Genomic DNA, 22697 nt, shown 5'->3' with positions numbered 1-22697 from the left:
GCATTAGCTGGCGCACATCGAGAGCCCGTTTCGCCTGGTGACCGTGTCGAGAAGAAGGCGCGCCAACATCCAGTTTCTGCAACAGCGACGGCCGACAATGAGTGACTGTCGCCACCTCCTCGATCGACAACTTCAAACCTTCAATCAACCAACAAGGAAGACTGAAAGCACGTATAAAGTTTTAGAACTGTATGGCAGACCTCAGCTTTTCAAATTATCATCACTAAAGTACAGCAACTTAGCATGAACCTTCGTTGCTCATTGTCCTAATTGCATTACCAAGCGGGTCTCTTCCTTTTCCGAAATGAACTCGAGTGTCATTGAAATTCAAACGCCAGCATTAAAGTAATATCATTCGATTTCACTGCTTTAATTTCAAAGTTCAGTTAAGGTATTCATAGCTGGCTACAATATTTAGATTACACAAGCACAAATTAAGAGTGCGAGTTTTGTTACCATATTTTACCTTACCTATGACTGCAGCTCAGCTTGGTACGTACAAAATTTTACTATTGTTAATTGTTCAGAATCATTTAATTCAAGTTCAAATTGAAATCTCTTATTTGTAAATTGCGTAGATTTAAGTAGCTTTTGAAATGATTGTTGAAGTAGCCCAAGACTAACCTTATTTTATTGAATTTCATAGAGCTTCAGAAACAAAAGTTCACTATTAATTTCAGTCACTAAATTAACTTTCTATTTTCCGGTTTTATTAATTCTTTTGCTAAATTAAGTCAGAGTGTAGGGAAATTCATTACTTCTGATAAAGATTCAGTTTTCACACAACACGTGTCAAAGTTGCCACGCTTTTAGTGCTAATTATATGTGCAATAATCTTTCATTTTCAGTTATTATAGTAGTTCTCCATAGGACTGGCGACCGTAATTTTCCCCAAATCTCAAATATCTAATTAACGCCAGTTAATTGTTAACGTAACGACCGCACATTTAGTGCCTTTATTAATTTTACCCTTTTCTCAAAATAAATTTCCACCAATTTCATTTGCATTTTTCCTTTCATTTAGATGTAACCCTTTCCTCCCTCTTTACCGACAGATTAACTTCGGTGACGATTGCTTTTCCCAAATTTCCATTAGGTGCACGCGGTTTAATTTTTCACTGTCATTACGGTCGATAAGTGAGGGGGAGGTTACAAGCTCTCATCAGGAATCACAAGAGATCTCCATCTGGCCCTCTAACGAGCTCTCGCTGCTCACCACTGAAGCCACAGATGGTTCAAATGGCTCTGAGCACTATGGGACTTAACTGCTTAGGTCATCAGTCCCCTAGAACTTAGAACTACTTAAACCTAACTAACCTAAGGACATCACACACATCCATGCCCGAGGCAGGATTCGAACCTGCGACCGTAGCGGTCGCGCGGTTCCAGACTGAATCGCCTAGAACCGCTCGGCCACACCGGCCGGCCCATAGATGGTGCTGATTTGGGATCAGTGGAATGTACGCTGCAGCCGACTGCTGTTCAAATTGCTGCTTCAGATGCAGTGCTATGGGCCAGACCCATACGCCGAACACGATAGTCTTCCTCTGTAAGTCCATCTCTTTAGAGTTGATTCTGGAAATCGGCTGTTCGATAGAGGAATTCAAATTAAACACCCTTGATCCGTCTAGTCCCACCTTTTTTTATTTAGCAACCAGTTTCAGCGTTTTACTTCGCCATCTTCAGGCCCCTGACAGAGGAGTAGGAAGAACCTACCTCGGTTGTGATCAAACCAGCAAGTGACGGTTGAATTGATCACTATAGAAAAAAATCTACTAATATCAGTATTGCTGGTCTCTGTTGTGATCACAAGTAAGGTAGATTCTTCCTACACTTCGGTCCGGCGCCTAGAGATGGTGCAGTAAAACGCGGAAACTGGTTGCTAAATAAAATAAGATGGAAACTAGGCGGCGGAAACGTGTTCAATTTGACGTTCTCGACAGTCCTCCCTTTCGGGAGTGTCACATGGCCATCTGGAACCCGGTCTTCTTCCGAACTTACTTTCTCGTGTCAACTGCTGCCAGTGATCATGTGCAGTGGCTAAATTCCTTCCAAGTGTTTCTGCAACAACACAGAAGGAGCATCCAGCTCTTCGTAGCCCTGTTACACGATCTCGTTAAAACTTAATGAGTTGTTGATAATGGATTCTTTGTCGCCTTGAAGGCTTTTTTGACTAGCAGCAACTCATCACGTCCAATACCAAAAGTAACTAAAACTCACGAGCGTTAAAGCGAGTATTTAGATCAGATGAGATATGGTTTCCCTACACAGAAACTGTTTGCATTCACGGCATGGTCGACACCGCAGCGTATTCGGTGTAATCAGAGTGACACGTTGTCAAATTTTGCCCTTCAGATCAGGAAGAGACCACATGCAACCCTAAAATACATTCACATATCTTCACAACGAGAAGCGTTATAGATTTATTTTGGGGGTATCTGGAAGGCCAAATATGTTGAAATTGCCTAGAGACGATGCGTCGTTACCTAAGGCTGCTCGAAGCAAATCATTCACCTGGCAAACGACATGTCTTGCTGCATCCGCTTGCATGAAAATAGTGGTGTGGATATTGTTGCGTTCTTGAAAAGCTGGAATCATGTGGCGCACAAGGAGGTCCTTATAACGTGCAGATGTTACTACACACCCAACAGGCCCGTTAAGTGTAGTCTCCTCGAAGGAAAACTGACTGAGAATGAAGAGCTTGTGAAACCACACCACACAGTCACATAAACTGAGTATAGTGGATGTTCCTGCTGCACAACATGTGCCGGAGTAGAACTCCATCTGCGACAGCTAAGTGCAATCATGTCACCCGGCAGAGCAAACTGTTCCTTGTCGATCCAAAGAATATTTCCAGGCCAGATGTCACCCATTTCTTTGCACGACAAAACATAATGTGCGAAGTCATGGCATTTTAGCTTATCTGGGGGCTTCATCTGGTAAACATTCTGTATGTAATAGGGATATCTGTGTAAACTTCACGGTAAAATCTTTTGAACAGTTGAGTGTTGGAGAGACAATTCCTGTGACAAAGCTCGAGCACTCGCTGCACAATTTGAGGCATGTGCTACATGGTTGGCTATAGTTGCAGCAACTGCAAAAACAGCATGTTGCACCACCTATGACACGCGTATCTTAAAATTTCCTGATCATATTCTGTAACTGATTTACTGACATAGTGCCTCTTAGCATCTTTTTCTGTCAGCGATATTTCCACAAAGTAGAGTTGCTATTTCTATAGTTCTGATGACACAGCTTTACCAGCAACGAACGATCTTTCGTCTGACCAGCCATTGAATTTTGCATGGAAAAATTCAATCTTTTTAACACTTTACACCAACAGCCACTTTAAAAAAGAAATCAACATGTGTCACCAGGCGACACAAAGCAAACTGACGTCAAAACAGGATGAAACGTTTCACAATCTGACTGTCTACAGCGCCATAGTTTCACTTTGTGGCAAAAAATGGAACTACTATTTTTCAGCATGGTCCATTAGTGCGCCCATTAATAAACATATCTACGAGGTTTCAACGTCCTACAATGTATGCAGCCTGCACTACAGCACCCGGAAGGCCGTGAGTTTAATCACCCCGTACATCGAACTTTTTTACTCATACTTCGCGTGGTTCAAGTGGTAATATTTGGTTTTTCTTTTAGAAATTATCGACAGCTTAGGTAACATGCGTTGGATGTCAGAACCACCTCTTATTCACAGTGACATAATTGGGTTTGTGTAATCCTGCAAAGCCTGGTATACGAACACTGATATAAATTTTGACACTATTTTACAAAAAGACTTCTGAAGCAATAAATGTATTGTAATCGAAGCAGGAGGTCAAATACCTCACTTCATACCCGAGGTACCACTTAGAGGACGATGTTTTAATAGCAATTCATTAAAGAAAACGGCAATAAATACGTATGAATTACTATGATAACACTTTGAGTAGACGAAATCACATTACAGGTTTGTAAGTCCCTGATCAAAAAGAATAGTTTGATGCTCATCATGATAACATTATGCTTGCGTTTATTTATCTATTTTCCTAATGGTCCACATTTTCGTATCTTTGTATTCTTTCTACCCAGTTCAATCAAAACATTATGAACGCAATTGATATGTGACTGTGAAGGATTCCCGAAGAGATTTGGATGCACTGAACTCTCTGTATTATTAATTTAAATTTACCTAATACTTAATTTGAGGCATAATATATGTCGCAATTCTGAGGTAGGGCTTGTCTGCCGCCGTGGGAATGACTTTTTCTGTTGCATTGTGTTTTCTTAGGGTGACTATGACAATGCTGACTCACTGATGCGGCAAGATACTCCAGTCGTTTTATTGTTTATGTATAGAATACAAGAGACCAAGTTTATTCGAAGCGTTTGTTTGCCGAAGAACAAGCATCGAGAAAAGCAAGGCGAAAAATGGCGAACACAAGATGTATACGAAAACTAAAGAATATCTACAGCCGCAGGTTCGACTTCCCAGCCCGCCTCACACTTTCATCTTCCTCATATTGGATGCGTGTTGCTTATGTTGCAAGGAGGAAAAATAAGGATTGTCCATATATGTGTTTTCTTAGGGTGACTCAATCATACGTATCGAGCTGTGAACCTGCAACTCTGGACCACAAACGGCTACGGGATAAGCATATCCACGGGAGTTGTGAATCTCGCGTATTAGTGGGGACTCGAGTAAATGTCAGTTAAAATAAAATGTAAGTGTATCTTAAACTGTAAAGAGGAAGACGAACGAACGTGGGGAAATGGAAAAGTGGAGCTGAATTTGAACGGACATGCTTTTATAAGCACAACAGTTTTGCACTTTTGCTATACAACTTCTGTGCATTAATACTTGTATTCCTCTGCAGCTCTACATCGACTTCCTTTGAAACCTGTTCCGTCTTCAGAGCTTTGTCCGTGCAAGTTTGCATGGGTCTTCCAGCACCACTTCAGTCTCTCATCTTATGCGTTAAGGCTAATAAGTAAGGTCTTCGGTCGTCCATGTACGAATGTCATTCTAACAGTATTGAAAGGTGTGAGCTGATTAGTAGTGCACTTTTGGCCCCATGCCTCTGGCCACGCCATAGGCCTTCCTCATGCCTGGAGAGAACCCTGAGGAGGAACTGTCGATTACTGTTTTTTTTGTGTGAATTTAAAATGAGTGACGAAATTAACGATCCCACCACACGTGAGGTTCGTACTATAATACGGTTCCTTATTGCAAAAAGAGTCCACCCAATCGGAACTTACAGACAAATAATCGAAATATATGTAGCTGTAATGAAAACAGTGCATCAAGTTTAATGGTTGGAGAGCCAACATTCATGACGAAGAACGAATAGGGAGATGTTCAGTTGTGACTGACGAACTAAAGGATTGAAGAAAGAATTCGACAGGATAGGTGTTTCACTACCGACGGACTGAGCTTGTGCATTTCTGAAATTCCACGATAGATTCTTTAGCAAAGTTTTGGTGGTGTTTTGGCCTATAGAGCAGTGCGTGCTCGACTTTTGACAGATGAACGCGAACACAACGAATGGAAGCTCCACTGATTTCTCTGTCTCGGTACGTTAAGGGTGGTGAGATGTTTTTGAACCAGATTGTTCCTGGTGACGAGACCTGGGTTCCACAAAAACGTGAGGAAACAAAGCATTAGTGACATTAAAGGAACCATTCGCAATTCCCAATAAAACCAAACTAACCCAAACCAAGCCTGAACACCAAAAACTCGTTTCGGGATCAAAAGGACGGCCAACTGATCTATTTTATGCTTAGGAAGAGACCACAAATACGGTGGCCTACTGTCAGCGCCTTCACCGACTACGCCACGTCGTACAAAAAAAAAAAAAAAAAATCTTTATGCATCGTTGTCCAAAGGCATCGTGCTTCTTCAGAATAACGTTTGCGTACGTTCTACTACGTTGACAAGAGTCTGGTCTTCTGTTAATGTGAAGAGTCCGGACGTCTACCTTATTCCGGATTTGGCATCACATAATCGTAGCTCGTTATCTCGCGGTAGCGTTTTTGCTCCTAGAGCACGGTGTCCCGGGTTCGATTCCCGGCGGGGTCAGGGATTTTCACCTGCCTCGAGATGACTGGGTGTTGTTGTGTCGTCTTCATCATCATAATTCATCCCCATTCCGGTCGGAGGAAGGCAGTGGCAAACCACCTCCACTAGGACCTTGCCTAGTTCAGCGGTGCGGGTCTCCCGCATCGTTCCCGTACTCTTTGTCAAGAAGTATGGGATTTCATCATCATCATCAATTTCCAAGTTATTCTCAAAGTGAAGGATTTTTTGGGCGGAATGCTTTATGGAAATGACAATGAACTGAAAAAGTAAATTTTTGACTGGTTCCACAGGAAATCTTATGGAGCAGTAGACAAATGTTCACATTTGAACAGTGACTACGTAGCTAATATTTGAAAAATGTTGTAAAATAAATTTTCTTTGACTATTTGTCAAAACTGTCTGGAGAAACGAAAGCTTTTTCCTATTTTTTTTTTCAGAACGATCCTCGCATATGTTCATACGATATGTTGTGAATTTGTAAGAATTCTCATTTCAGCTAACTCTAATTCCTTCACTCTCCATACTGTTTCATTTGACAAATGAGCTGGTCTTGAATGTCCTGTGGGTCTCCTCATTTGTATATACTGTGTTTCTCTGAAAAATCTTTTGTAGTAGCTAACGAACCATTTCTGTGAACTTAAAAACTTGTAGGTTGTAATGAGAAATAATTGTGAAACAAATTCAATACTTTGTGCAGTTTTCAAGTTAATTAGCATTAGCATTAGCGTGTGCAAATTCAAGCGGCTCAGCACATACAGTTGGTGTCAGTTGTTCTCATAGTGTACATGATATGGCACGAGACTGTTCAGCCTTTGGGTCGCGTTCCATCCTTACTACCGGCCCAACACCAGTTCCTGTATCTCTCTGTTGTTGAGGTTTAGGAAACCAAACGAAGACCAAATTTGGCAACACAGTCTAGGGCGGGACGCTTTTATCTGCGTATACAAAGACTTGACTGGCTAACTTCAATGCTAGTTAACTCGGAAACATTGCAAAGTATCGATTCTTTTCTTAACAGCTATTTCTCAGAATAAACTACCCTGCAACAGCCTTAGAAGCTTTTCAGACTATTCCTGGCCACTTTATACAATCAGATCTATCTCCAGCCTGAACTTCTGAACATCTGAATAGTCATACTTATTCTGAACTTTTTGTCTATAGTATTTTGGATCTCTGCTCCAGAAGCGAAAAATTTTAAACTTTATATTGTGGTCTTCAGTCCTAAGACTGTTTTGATGCAGCCCTCTATGCTGCTCTATCCTTTGAGAGGCTCTTCATCTCCAAATAACTACTGCAACCTACATCCCTCTGAATTTTCTTACTGTATTCATTTCTTTATCTAGCTCTATAATTTTTACTCCCCACACTTCCCTCCAATATTAAACTGGTGATCCCTTCAGGTCGCAGAATGTGCCCTATCAACCGATCCCTTCCTTTGGTCAAGTTGTGCCACAAATTTCGGTCTCCCAGCTCTATTCAGTACCTCTTCATTAGCTATGTGATTTACCCATCTTATCTTCAACATTCTTCCGTAGCTCCACATTTCGAAAGTTTCTATTCTCTTTTTGTCTAAACTGTTTATCGTCCATATTTTACCTCCATGCATGGCTACACTCCAGACAAATGATTTCCGAAAGACTTCCTAACACTTAAATCGATATTTGATGATAACAAATTTCTTTTCTTCAAAAACGCATTTCTTGCCATCGCCAGTCTATATTTTATATCCTCTTAACTTCGATCGTCATCAGTTACTTTTTAGTCTCACTCCCTTCTGAACCACTGCTTTTCTTTCATGCCCCTCGACTCTTATAACTGCCGTATCGTTTCTGTAAAATAGCCTTTCGATCCTTTTATTTTACCCCTGATACCAACACAATTTGAAAGAGAGTATACCAATCAAAAGTGTCAAACGCTTTCTCTAAGTCTACATATGGTATAAACGAAAGTTTGCCTTTCCTTAATCTATCTTCTAAGATAAGTCGTAGGATCAGTGTTGCCTTGCGTGTTGCTACATTTCTACGGAATCCAAATTGCCCTTTCCCGAGGTCGGCTTCTAGAAGTTTTTCCATTCTTCTGTAAAGAATATTCGTGCCAGTATTTTGTAACCATGACTTACTGAACTGACAGTTCACTAATTTTCTCGCCTGTCAGCACCTCCTTTCTTTAGAATTAGAATTATTGTATTGTTCTTGAAGTCTGTGGGTAATTCACCTGTTTCAGTCATCTTGCACACCAAATGGGAGAGTTTTGTCAAGGCAGACTCCCCCAAGGCAGTAGTTCTGACGGAATATCGTCGACTCCGGGGGCCTTGTTTCGAGATGGATCTTTCAGAGCTCTGTCAAATTCTTCTCGCAGTATCATATCTCCATTTTACTTTCATCTATATCCAGTTCCCTTTCTATAATCTCACCTTCTAGCTTATCTCCCTTGTATAGACTCACTGTATACTTCTTCCATCTCTCAGTTTTCCCTTCTTTTGTTGGTACAGGTTTTCCAGTACCTTGATATTCATATTCTTGATATTCAGACAGGTGGTCCTCTTTCTTCCTAAGGTCTCTTTAGTTTTCTTGTAGGCGATATCTACCTTTCCTTTAGTGAAATATGCTTCTAAATCCTTACATTTTTCCCCTAGCCATGCCTGCTTAGTCATTTTGAACTTCCTGTCAGTCTAATTTTTAAATGTTTGCATTCTCTTTCGCGTGATTCATTTGGTGCATTTTTATATTTTCTCGTCAATTAATTTCAATATCTCTTGTGTACCGAAGAATTTCTACTAGGCCTTGTCTTGTTACCTGTTTTATCCTCTGCTGCTTTCAGTATTTTATCTCTTAAATCAACCCATTGGTCGTCTACTGTATTCCTTCCCCCTGTTCTTCTCATTCAACCTCTGATTCTTTCAAAGTATCCAGGTCCTGTCTCCTTAATTTCCTACCCTTTTACAGTTTCTGAAGTTTTAATGTACAGTTCATAACCAACAGATTGTGGTCGGAGTCCACATATGCCCTTGGAAATGTGCTACAACTTAAAATCGGCTTCCTAAACCTCTGTATTATATAATCAATCTGAAATCTTCCTGTGTCTCCAGGTCTCTTCCACGTACACATCCTTCTTTTATGATACTTAAAACAAGTTTTAGCTATGATTAAATTAGGCTCTGTGCAAAATCTACCAGGTGGCTTCCCCTTTCATTCCCTTCCCCAAGTCCATTTCAACTATTATTTTTCCTTCTGTTCCTTTACTGTCGATTTCCAGTCCCCCCCCTCCCCCTCGCCAATTTTGTCATCATCGGAGGGGGTAGTTACCGTGTAGACTTGTACAACTGTAGTAGCCCTGGGTTTCGTGTCTGACTTGGCTACGATAATGCGATCATTATGCTTTCCATAGCAGCTTACCGGCATTCGTATTTTCTTATTTATTACTACATCGGCTCCTGTATTACCTCTATTTGATTTTGTATTATTTTGTATTTATAATCCTGTATTCACCTGACTAGAAACCCTTTTACTCCTACGACAGAACCTCGCTAATTGCCACTATATCTAACTCACTCTATTCATTTTTCTACTCTACCAGTCCGATTAAGGGATCCATCATTCCACGCTCCAACCCGCTGAATGCCAGAATTGTTTCTCCTGATGATGACATCCTCCAGAGTATTCATCGCCCGGAGGTCCGAATGTGGGAGTATATTACCTCTGAAATATTTTACCAAAGAGGACGTCATCATCATTTAAGCATGTAGTAGAGCTGTATGCCCTCGGAAAATATTACGGCTGTAGCTTCCCCTTGCTTTTAGCTGTTCGCAGAACTAGCACAGCAAGGCCGTTTTGGTTGATGGTACCAGTTCAGTCAATCAGCCAGACTCTTGCCCCTGCAACTACTGAAGAGGCTGCTGCTCTTATTGGTGGTCCACACGTTTGTCTGTCCTCCCAACAGATACTCCTCCGTTGTGATTGCACTACGGTACGGCTATCTGTACCACTGAGGCACGCAATACACCCCACCGACGGCAAGTCCATGTTTCGTTTAAGTCGACCACTAGTTTAGCGCTAATATATTTTCCCTTAGAGTGTTACGTATCGTGTTTCGCATACGAGCTGTTTTCCAAATATTATGTTTCAGTGTCACATATGGATTTTTTTGTTTTACCGGTACACATTAGTTTTTGTTTGGTTAGTATTTTACATAATACAAACCAACTCCAGTCTCTGTATGGCTATTCTTATCACTTTTGCCTATGTTGTTCGGAACCCAAACCACTTAGACATTTTCTTGAAAACGGAGTGTACCTTCGAATGGCCTCAATCACAGAAGATGCAGTAAATATGTGATGCCTGGACAGAAAGTGAGATACTTAAATGGTTTTCCTTAACTATTATCCGACACAATCACAGTTATCTTTACAGATGACCCGTTTCATCGAGACTCAAACGGTCATCTTCAGGTCCAGTTGTTGCACAGGAGGACCAGGCGCTGTGTGATAACATTTGAACTATTTTACAACAATGGTCATGTCCAGATGAGTTGTGGAAATAGCGTCGTACTTTTTAAAATGAGATATTAAATAACGGTAAACTAATGGTTAATATAAATATTTTAAGTTTTATTAATGTGTTAATTCCGTAACCAAAGACCTAGGACCTAGGGCGCTTGCCACCTGTACGTATAGTGTTTGCTAAGGATAGATTTTCTGATTCCTTTAGATTTTTTATCTAGTGCTTGCACCTTGAAAATTCTAGCTGCTCTAGTTCCTTCCCTATTTTAAATACAACTTTATTCGTCTTCAGGGACAAGTTAGGTAGTTACTTTAGGCTTCTTACTTATTACCGAAATATGGTGTAAAATCAATCAAATCACAAATATGTTACATGTTTGTGATTTCGGCTTGGTTCTAACTTCACCTGACTTTTTAGCGGCCGTCGATACAGCGCATGCATCATATAGTCCAGTACTGGTGGTACTCGTAATGGCCATTAGGTCAGTAACATCTTCTAATGAACCACGTTTTAGACTCTTTTTGATGAAAGTTCTTATTAGAAATACGGTTTCTACCAATAGACACTATAAAATCATTTATATTGATTATCCTTGGATATAATTTATTTTTTGAATTTAAAAAATGAAATCTCTGTGTTCTATTGCTTACTTCTTCAATGCAAGTTCTGTGGTTTTGCCCTCCAGAGTCTACAGAAAATCATGAAACCTAAGCGCAAAAGCAGTTTCGCCACTGGCTGTAGTTGCTACTACTTCGATGAACTGGAGAAGGCGTTCTCCCAAGGACTGTTCTATTTGTGTACTGTATAAAGCTAGTCTTGTGATCACTTGCAAATGGATAAATAACATAGTAATTCTGGTGACATTAGCTGGACGACCACAGTTGGTACCATATTCACGCCGTAGTTTCTTAAGTCAATATTCGGATGATACTACTGTATAAAGAGGTATCACAACAACAAGAAAATTGCAGCGAAATGCAGAAACATCTACAGAAGTTTGTCTATTGGCACACAGACTGACAGCTGATAGACGATGAAAAGTAATATCACGTACTGCACGTAATGAGACGGAAAGAAACTGTTATTTTACCAAAGAATAGGCGAGCTGTCATTGAAAACCATCATTAAGATTAAATATCTATAGGTATACTTCAGCTGAACGACGGTGTAAAACTGAGTTTAAAAAAAATCGCCACAACAGGAATGACTTGTTCTACGTAAACGAAAGTTAGTAGTCGTTTTTCTACAACTGAAAGATGATGTCTATTCATATTTCAAGACAGATGCCTAAGAGCGGCCCTAGTAGCACCACTACGAGGATAAATTTTCGGTATGGTTTAGACACCCGTTGTAGCGGTTGTGGGTGTTAGTTACCTTTGGGATAGGACGTGGCGAGTTGATGTTAGCCAATAATGCCTTTACGGTGACAAAGATGCCATTACCAACACCTCACTGATTTTGAGCGAGGTCGTGAACTAGGACTACGAAAGCTGGGTGTTCCTTCTATGATACTGGAGAAAGACTTCGTAGGAATGTGATCACTGTAAGGGGTTTCTGGCAGGGGCGGCCACGGGAATGTACGGTCGCAAGAAGACCGGGCTCCAGGCGGTCACGTGGCACTACGGAGAGGGAAGACCATCGTGTTCAGCCTGTGACTGTGGTGTATCATACTGCGTCTGAAGGAGAAATCTGAGCAGTGACACAACGAATTGTTAAAATCCGGCTACTTCAAGGATGTTTCAGAACCACACGAACTCAATACAATTCAATAGGGTACAGAGCAATGACCCCAAAGCACCGATGTTTACAATTTCAGTGGCGTCAAGCGAGGGCTCATTGGAGGGCTGGGTGGAGGACTGTTGTTTTCCGATGAAATGTAGTTCTGCACTGGTGCCAGTGATGCCCGTGTTTTGGTTTGCAACCAACCTATCTTCGTGCTACACATAGAACTTACACCTGGAAATATGGCTTGTGGTGCGATTTCGTATGACAGCAGGAGGATTTTAGTGGATATCCCACTCGTCCTGACTGCAAATTTGTACATCAGTGTGGCTATTCGATATGCTGTGCTGCCATCCATGAACAGCATTCCAAGGAGTGTTTCCCGACAGTTCCTGAATTTACTGCCCTCCAGGAAGCGTGTGCCGCGAAAATTATTCTCGGGACTGAGACCTGGCTGAACCCTGAGATAGGAAGTTCTGAAATATTTAGTGAGGGTTGGAACGTGTATCGGGAAGACAGATTAGACACCGTAGGAGGTGGTGTCTTCATTTCAGTTGGCAAAAATATTGTGTCTACTGAGGTCGAAGTAGAGTGTGATTGTGAAGTTATCTGGACACGTTTAACAGGGCTAGGGGAAATAAAGTTAATTGTGGGGTGCTATTACCGGCCACCAGGTTCCACCGTGACAGTTCTAGAATCACTCAGAGGGATTCTACATTCTGTATCGCAGAAGTACCCGGATTATGCTATATTAGCCGGAGGCGACTTCAACCTACCTAGTATAGACTGGGATGTCCATGGATTCATTACAGGTGGTACAGACAAGCCGTCGTGCGAATTACTTTTGAACACATTATCCGAAAACTGTCTTGAGCAGCTAAATCGACAGCCAACGAGTAATGGAAATATTTTAGATCTGGTAGCCACGAACAGACCAGACCACATCGACGGTGTCAGTGTTGAGACAGGGATTAGTGATCATGATGTTGTCATTACGACTATGGTTACGACAGTTAAAAAGTCGGTCAAGAAGGCTAGAAGAGTATTCTTACTAGAAAGAGCAGATAAGCAGTTGTTAGCATCCCACTTAGTAAATAGCCGGCCGCGGTGGTCTCGCGGTTCTAGGCGCGCAGTCCGGAACCGTGCGACTGCTACGGTCGCAGGTTCGAATCCTGCCTCGGGCATGGATGTGTGTTATGTCCTTAGGTTAGTTAGGTTTAAGTAGTTCTAAGTTCTAGGGGACTGATAACCACAGCAGTTGAGCCATTTGAACCATTTGAACTTAGTAAATGAATCGACGTCATTTACTTCCGGTACGATGGACGTGGAAGAATTATGGGCAAATTTTAAACACATTGTAAATCACGCTTTGGACAAGTATGTGCCGAAAAAGTGGGTTACGGACGGAAAAAACCCACCGTGGTTAACAGCGCAATTCGGAGAATGCTCAGGAAGCAAAGGCAGTTGCGCCCGCGGTACAAGAAAGATCGGGAGAATGAGGACAGGCAAAACTTAGTAGAGATTCGTGCTACTGTAAAAAGAGCGATGCGCGAAGCATTTAACCACTACCACCGTCATACCTTAGCAAAAGATCTTGCTGAAAACCCAAGGTAATTCTGGTCGTACGTAAAATCGGTAAGCGGGTCGAAGGCTTCCATCCAGTCACTCACTGATCAGTCTGACCTGGCAACGGAAGACAGCAAAACGAAAGCTGAAATTTTAAATTTAGCATTTGAGAAATCTTTCACGCAGGAGGATCGTACAAACATATCGCCGTTTGAGTCATGTACAAATCCACGTATGGAGAACATAGTGATAGACATCCCTGGGGTTGTGAAGCAGCTGAATGGGTTGAAATAAATAAATCGCCAGGTCTCGATGGGATTCCAATTCGGTTTTACAGAGAGTACTGCATTGGCTCCTTACTTAGCTTGCATTCATCGCGAATCCCTTGCCCAACGTAAAGTCCCGAGCGACTGGAAAAAAGCGCAGGTGACGCCTGTTTATAAGAAGGGTAGAAGGACGGATCCTCAAAATTACAGACTAATATCCTTAACATCGGTTTGTTGCCGGATTCTGGAACATATTCTCAGTTCGAATATAATGAATTTCCTTGAGACAGAGAAGTTGCTGTCCGTGCATCAGCACGGCTTTAGAAAGCATCGCTCCTGCGAAACGCAACTCGTCCTTTTTTTTCACATGATATCTTGCGAACCATGGATGAATGGTATCAGACGGATGCCATATTCCCCGACTTCCGGAAAGCGTTTGACTCGGTGCCCTACTGCAGACTCCTAACTAAGGTACGAGCATATTGGATTGGTTCCCAAGTATGTGAGTGGCTCGAAGACTTCTTAAGTAATAGAACCCAGTACGTTGTCCTCGATGGTGAGTGTTCATCGGAGGTGAGGGTATCATCTGGAGTGCCCCAGGGAAGTGTGGTAGGTCCGCTGTTATTTTCTATCTACGTAAATGATCTTTTGGATACGGTGGATAGCAATGTGCGGCTGTTTGCTGATGATGCTGTGGTGTACGGGAAGGTGTCGTCGTTGAGTGACTGTAGGAGGATACAAGATGACTTGGACAGGATTTGTCATTGGTGTAAAGAATGGCAGCTAACACTAAATATAGATGTAAATTAATGCAGATGAATAGGAAAAAGAATCCTGTAATGTTTGAATACTCCATTAGTAGTGTAGCGCTTGACACAGTCACGTCGATTAAATATTTGGGCGTACCATTGCAGAGCGATATGAAGCGGGACAAGCATGTAATGGCAGTTGTGGGGAAGTCGGGTAGTAGTCGTTGGTTCATTGGTAGAATTTTGGGAAGATGTGGTTCATCTGTAAAGGAGACCGCTTATAAAACACTAATACGACCTATTCTTGAGTACTGCTCGAGCGTTTGGGATCCCTATCAGGTCGGATTGAGGGAGGACATAGAAGCAGTTCAGAGGCGGGCTGCTAGATTTGTTACTGGTAGGTTTGATCATCACGATAGTGTTACGGAAATGCTTCAGGAATTCGGGTGGGAGTCTCTAGAGGAAAGGAGGCGTTCTTTTCGTGAACCGCTACTGAGGAAATTTAGAGAACCAGCATTTGAGGCTGACTGCTGTCAATTTTACTGACGCCAACTTATATTTCGCGGAAAGACCCCAAAGATAAGATAAGAGAGATTTGGGCTCGTACAGAGGCGTATAGGCAGTCATTTTTCCCTCGTTCTGTTTGGGAGTGGAACAGAGAGAAAAGATGCTAGTTGTGGTACGAGGTACCCTCCGCCACGCACCGTATGGTGGATTGCGGAGTATGTATATAAATGTAGATGTAGATAATGCTCTATGACATACCGCTGTTGTAACCCAACATGCTCTTCAGAATTTCGACATTTTGCCTTGACCTCCTAGGTCAGAAAATCTGTCTGCAATCGACCACATATGATGCATCATCGGACGATAGCTCCAGCGTCATTTACAAACAGCGTTGTATGAATATGGAGATGGTATCTCTTCCTTCGAACATGTACGAAAGAACAGATACCTTCTTGATAATAGATAAGGCTTACCGGCCAATGATCTTCTTCAGTGTGAATGCACTCACATTTCTCAAATTCTTACTGGAATCAGTAGATTGACTGCCGCGAGTTGGCAGGTGCACTACAATTGTAGTGTGTGGACAGTAAGTTGGATGTGGGGGTCTCACGGGGAGCGTGCCAGAAATAAGTTGCTGCAGTCATACTGTACTCTGTGTTTTTACGGCTCAGTCGGATAGGGCGTCTGTCATGTAAGCAAGAGAGCCCGTGCTCGAACCCAGTCAGGACAAACATTTTCAACTGTCCCCGTTGATATTTATCAACGCCTGTAAGCAGCTATTAGTCTGGATTTCATTGTAATTTCACAAACAGCATTAGTTGGCCCTGTATTGACCAACCAAGTGCATCAGTCATGGAACTCAGTTCCACAAATTGATATCAGGCACCTGTACAAAACAATGCATGCACGTCTGCATAGTTACATTCAACATTATGGTGGCTGCACTGGTTAATAATGTACCACGTTCGCAGTGTCTAATTTGTCATCTTGCCAATATTAATCATTTACTCATATTACCTAGACAAATGTATCTCCCAACATTTCATTGCGCTACATTAATTACTCATTGATGCAGTGGTTCTTTTTCCGTCAGTGTATTTGTCGGAAAGGCAGATGCCAGGCAGGTTCACTGGAAGCATCGTAAACAGTGCAATTTAGTAAACACTTTCTAATACTGCTCGTTATACTCTGAAGTAGTAAACTTCATGGAGGTGACAGGTAGGCTTCACAGAAGAACTGTGCATTTCGTTATTGGGTCTTTTCGCCACAAAATAAATAAACTGGTGCAACGGTCTGTCTACGATTAGGTCACTAGAGAGGAATACGATTTCTGTAGTAATCATGGAGAATGTCACAAGGATGCTCAATGTAAAATGAAAGGAGTGCGCGCAGTCAAACATTGTTGCAAACGCTTCAAAAAAGTTTTTTTGACTAATGTAGACTGTAAAAGGTTACAATTAAAATTCCTTCTTTATGCCCTCTAAGAAGTAACAATAAATACATTTCTTACACTCACAGGTAACATACGAAATTAACCGATTGTTGACCGCGACTGGAACACGTGGGAAGATAGTAGGTGAGGGAGGGGTGGATGGATTGCGAAGGTGGACGGGGAAGGTCAGAAAGGGAAGGGAGGAGGGAAAGGGAGAAGGAGGCAGGCAGTGATATGCGATATTGCCTCCGACATGCTCCTTGACGTTCTGAGCATCAGAGTGTAAACAAAAATGAAGATGTGTAAGTGAATAGTAATGAATGTGGGCAGAAGAACGAACTCTGACCCTGGTGGAAAACAGCCTAACGCCTCGCTATACGCCCTCTTGCTGACAAGTGGGAGGCCTCAGACACTGCCAAACGATTCGTCTCATATATGGTAGGTATTTTGTGTACGACTTGAAATGAAAGATTCTAAGATATTTTGACTCAATATCCCTCTGGTTTCGAGAAAACCAGCACTAATACTCATGACGTCCAGTCGACTGACACTTGACAGGATCGGTATATAATTAAAGGTTGAGCATTTTTCATCGTTGTATATGGCGTCGGCAAATACATTTTTCCAGAAATTTAGGAGAGAAACGTTTGCGACTGTCACTTATGTATGCCCAAGTTAAATGCTCCTTACTGAAAATGCCACTGACATGAGGTCAAAAGCATCTGACTGGGGAGCAAACAATCCAAATATATTCCGCAGATTTTTTTTTTTCATTTATACTATTTTACGTATAGAAATTGGTGGAAATATGATTAATAAGGGATGTAAATCAGTACTGGTGTGACAAGTACCATCCATCTAGTTGTTCGAAGGAGAGTAGACATACGACATAATGAGTGAGAGAGCCGTTACAGAGCGATCAGGATTAAAATTGTAATTGTTAAATAATCTACGTCGTTTCAGAAATTTATTTACCTACTTTCTTATCACTCCTTATTGATTACCTACCTTATTATTTACTTACTTTATTAACCCTCTTACTCCGACCGATTTCGATACCAAAAAAGGAAAATTATACTTCTGCAGAATGCACCTGGGAATCGAATACAGGATGTTTACGCCGCATACAGATACCTTTGTCAAGCGAACAACGCTTACCTTATCGGTACGCAAACGGCTGTCGTAAAAGTTTATTTCCTCGATTTATAGGAAAATATGTGTATTTGGCCCTCATATATAATGATGAAAAGCACTGAAACTTGAACTATCTGTCGATCGGGTCAACTACAAGTCGATTGAGAGTCATGAAGAATAGCGTGGTTTTCTCAAAAAACAGGAGGTTATCGAGCCTACAAAGCATCTAAGGATTTTCAGTTTTAGGTTGTATACAAGCGGTTTACCAAAATACGAGTCAGATTGGTTGACCCAGTCTGGGGCCTTCTGATTGCGAGTGGGAAACGATTCTATATGATTATTTCCCAAAGTTCACCTTGTTTCGTTGTAATCAGATTTACGTGGCAACAATCTTCGGAAAATACGTAACTTGTTATCAAGAACAGACTACGTCAAAAATGCGCTGAAATTATGGTGTCATGAAGGAAATAAGAAACAGTGAGGTGACAAAAGTCTAGGAATACCTCCTAATATCGTGTCGGACCTCTTTTTCCCGGCGACGTCCAGCAACTAGACATGGCATCGACTCGACAAGTCGTTCGAAGTCCCCTGCAGAAATATTAAGCCACACTGCCTCGATTCTTTTTTTTTTCTTTTTGTCATCAGTTTTGTGACTATCTTGATGCGGCTGTCAACGAATTTCTCTCCTGTGCCAACCTCTTCATCTCAGAGTAGCACTTGCAACCTAAGTCCTCAATTATGTGCTGGATGTATTCCAATCTCTGTCTTCCTCTAGTACCATGGAAATTATTCCTCGTGTCTTAGCAGATGTCCTATCAGCCTGTCCCTTCTCTTTATCAGTGTTTTCCACATATTCCTTTCCTCTCCAATTCTGCGCAGAACCTCCCCTTTCCTTACTTTATCAATTCATCTAATTTTCAACATTCGTCTGTAGCACCACATCTCAAATGCTTCGATTCTCTTCTGTTCCGGTTTTCCCACAGCCCATGTTTCACCACCATACAGTGCTGTACTCTAGATGTAAATTCTCTGAAATTTATCCTCAAATTAAGGCCGATTTTTGATATTAGTAGACTTGTCTTGGTCAGTAATGCCCTTTTTGCCATTGCTAGTCTGCTTTTCATGTCCATCTTGCTCCGTCCGTCATTGGTTATTTTATTGCCTACGTAGCAGAATTCCTTAACTTAATCTACTTCGTGACCATCAATCCTGATGTTAAGTTTCTGGCTGTTCTCATTTCAACCACTTCTCATTACCTTCGTCTTCTTCGATTTACTCTCAGTCGACACTCTGCACTCATTAAACTGTTCATTCCGTTCAGCAGATCATGTAATTCTTATTCACTTTCACTCAAGATGGCAATATCATCAGCGAACCGTAACACTGATATCCTTTCACCTTGAATTATAATTCCACTCCTGAACCTCTCTGTTATTTCCATCATTTCTTCCTCGATGTACAGATTCAACTAAAGGAGCGAAAGGCTACATCCTTGTCTTACACACTTTTTAATACGACCACTTCGTTCTTGGTCGTCCACTGTTTTTATTCCCTCTTGGCTGTTGTATGTGTTGTATATAACTCATCTCTTACCCATACTTTTTTCAGAATTTCAAACGTCTTGCACCATTCTACATTGTCGAATGCTTTTTCCACGTCGACAAATCCTATGAACGTGTCTTGGTTTTTCTTTAGTCTTGCTTCCATTATTAATCGCAACTTCAGAACTGCCTCTCTCGTGCCTTTACATTTACAAATGCCAAACATCGTCATCTAGCGCATCCTCAATTTCCTTTTCTATTCTTCTGTATAAGCAACTTGAATGCGTGAGTTATTCAGCTGATTGTACGGTAATTCTCGCACTTGTCAGTTCTTGTCGTGTTCAGAATTGTGTGGATGTTTTTTTTCAGAAAGTCAGATGGTATGTCGCCAGACGCATACATTCTACACACCAATGTGAATAGTCGTTTTGTTGTCACTTACCTCAATGATTTTAGAAATTCCGATGGAATGTTATCTATCCCTTCTGCCTTATTTGATCTTAAGTCCTTCAAAGCTCTTTTAAGTTCTGAATCTAATACTGGATCCACTACCTCTTCTAAATCCAGTCCTCATTCTTTTTCTATCACATCAGACAGATCTTTCTCCTCTGCAGTTAATAGTGGAATTCCCGTTGCACTCTTAACATTATCACAGTTGCTTTAACCGAAGGTTCATTCGGCTTTCCTGTATGCTGAGTCTGTCCTTCCGAAAATAATTTTTTTCTATGTCTTCACATTTTTCCTGCAGCCATTTCGTCTTAGCTTCCCTACACTTCCTATTTATTTCATTCCTCAGCGACTTGTATTTCTGTATTCCTGATTTTCCCGGAACTTTTGTTTGTACTTGCTCCTTTCATCAATCAACTGAAGTATTTCTTCTGTTACCCATGGTTTCTTCGCAGCTACCTTCTTTGTACCTATGTTTTCCTTCCCAACGTCTGTAATGGCCCTTTTTAGAGATGTCCATTCCTCTTCAACTGTACTGCCTACTGAGCTATTTCCTTATTGCTGTATCTGAGCCTTAGAGAATTTCAAGCTTATCACGTCATTCCTTAGTACTTCTGTATCCCACTTCTTTGTGTATTGATTCTTCCTGACTAATAACTGAAACTTCAGCCTACTCTTCATCACTACTTTATTGTGATCTGAGTCTGTATCTGTTCCTGGGTACACCTTACAATCCCGTATCGGCTTTCGTAATCTCTGTCTGACCATGATGTAATCTAACTGAAATCTTCCCGTATTACCCGACCTTTTCGAAGTATACGTCCTCCTCTTGTGACTACTGAACATAATATTCGCTATTACTAGCTGAAACTTGTTACAGAACTCAATTAGGCTTTCTCCTCTCCCATTCCTTGTCCCAAGCCCATATTCTCCTGTAACCCTTTCTTCTACTTTTTCCCCTACAGCTGTCTCTATAGTCGCCCATAATTGTGAATGTGTTGATGGTACAGGATTTTGCACGAACAGACCTCTGAATTATGTGTCATAAATGTCCGATGGAATTCGTGGCTGGCGGTCTGGGTGGCCAAATCATTCACTCGAGCTGTCCAGAATATTCTGCAAAACAACTGCGAGCGATTGTGGCCCAGTGACATTGTGCGTTTTCATCCACAAAAATTCCTTCCATGAATGGCTGTAGATAGTCTCCAAATAGCCGAACAAAAGCATCTTCAGTGAATGATCGGTTGAACTGGACCAAAGAAAATCCACACCATGTAAACACAGCCCATACCATTATGGAGCCACCGTTAATTTGCACAGTGCCTTGTTTACAACTGGGGTCCATGGCTTCGTGGGGTCTACGCCAAACTCGAACTCTACCAAGAGCTCTTTCTAGCTGAAATCAGGACTCATCTGACCAGTCCACGGTTCTCCCATAGTTTAGGGTCCAACCGATACGATCACGAGCCCAGGAGAGCCACTGCAGGCGATAGGTAACAGGTAACAAACGCACCGGCGTCGTCATCTGCTGCCATAGCCCATTAACGCCGTATTTCAACGCACTTTACTAATGGATACGTTCATCGTAAGTCCCACATTTCTGCGATTATTTCACGCATTGCTGCGTGTCTGTAGCGCTGACGTCTCTACGCACACGCCTCTGCTCTCAGTCATGAACTGAAGGCCGCCGATCACTGTGTTGTCGATAGTGAGAGGTAATGCTTGAAGACTGGTATCCTCAGCACACTCTTGGCATAGTGGATCTCAGAGTACTGAATACCCTAACGACTTCCGAAATGGAATACCCCCTACACCTAATTTCAACCACCATTCCAAGTTCAATGTCTGTTAGTTCCTGTCGTGCCGGCGTAGTCACATCGGAAACTGTTAAACGTGAATCACCTGAATAAATGATAGGGCCGCCAATTAAAAAAAAAAAATACGCGAATTAGAAAAAATGGTTCAAATGGCTCTAAGCACTATGGGACTTAACATCTGAGGTCATCGGTCCCCTTGATTTAGAACTGCTTAACCTTTTCTAACCTAAGGACATCACGCACATCCATGCCCGAGGCAGCTTTCGAACCTGCGACCGTAGCAGCCGCGTGGTTCCGAACTGAAGCATCTAGAACCGCTCGATCACAGACGCAGGCCTACGCAAATTACATGACCTGTGACCAAACATCTAATCTCATACCTCCACATATCCACCAAAAACTTCCGGATCCCTGATACGCGAATCGGTGATGTATTTCGTTCCATAGACGGACAAACAAGCATTAAGCAGGTGATCATAATGTTTATTTTAGTGTATTTAGTAGTAGAATGAATCTACTGAAGGCTTGAGAAATTGTTTGTAAAATGTCTTATCATAACAAAATTTTTGTGTTTATTCTTAAGTTAATCTTACATGTTACGAGTCCATAACATTATCGAAGTTATGGAGGCGTTAAAGGCCTGGTTTCCATTTTAGTAATATGCGTTTGGGTTACAGATGTATGTGAGATTATTGTCTTTTTCCTTTCGTCATCTTCTAAATTAATATTACTTTTCGAAACAGTCTTCGAACTCAATCTGAATATCAGACAACAGTTTCTATGGTTGTTATGTGAAATAGTTTTGGAATTAGGCAAATGAGATCCCACACGAAACTTCTTATTGAGGACTTTTTCCGTCATCGATCCTCAATCCAAGGTAGCAAACTACGGGGTAGAATGTTTTTAATATTCAAAATGTCGATTCCTTATAAGACTCC

This window comes from Schistocerca nitens, chromosome 7 (genome assembly GCF_023898315.1).
Source record: "Schistocerca nitens isolate TAMUIC-IGC-003100 chromosome 7, iqSchNite1.1, whole genome shotgun sequence".
NCBI classification, from domain to species: Eukaryota; Metazoa; Arthropoda; class Insecta; order Orthoptera; family Acrididae; genus Schistocerca; species Schistocerca nitens.
Note: the sequence above shows the minus strand (reverse complement) of the source record.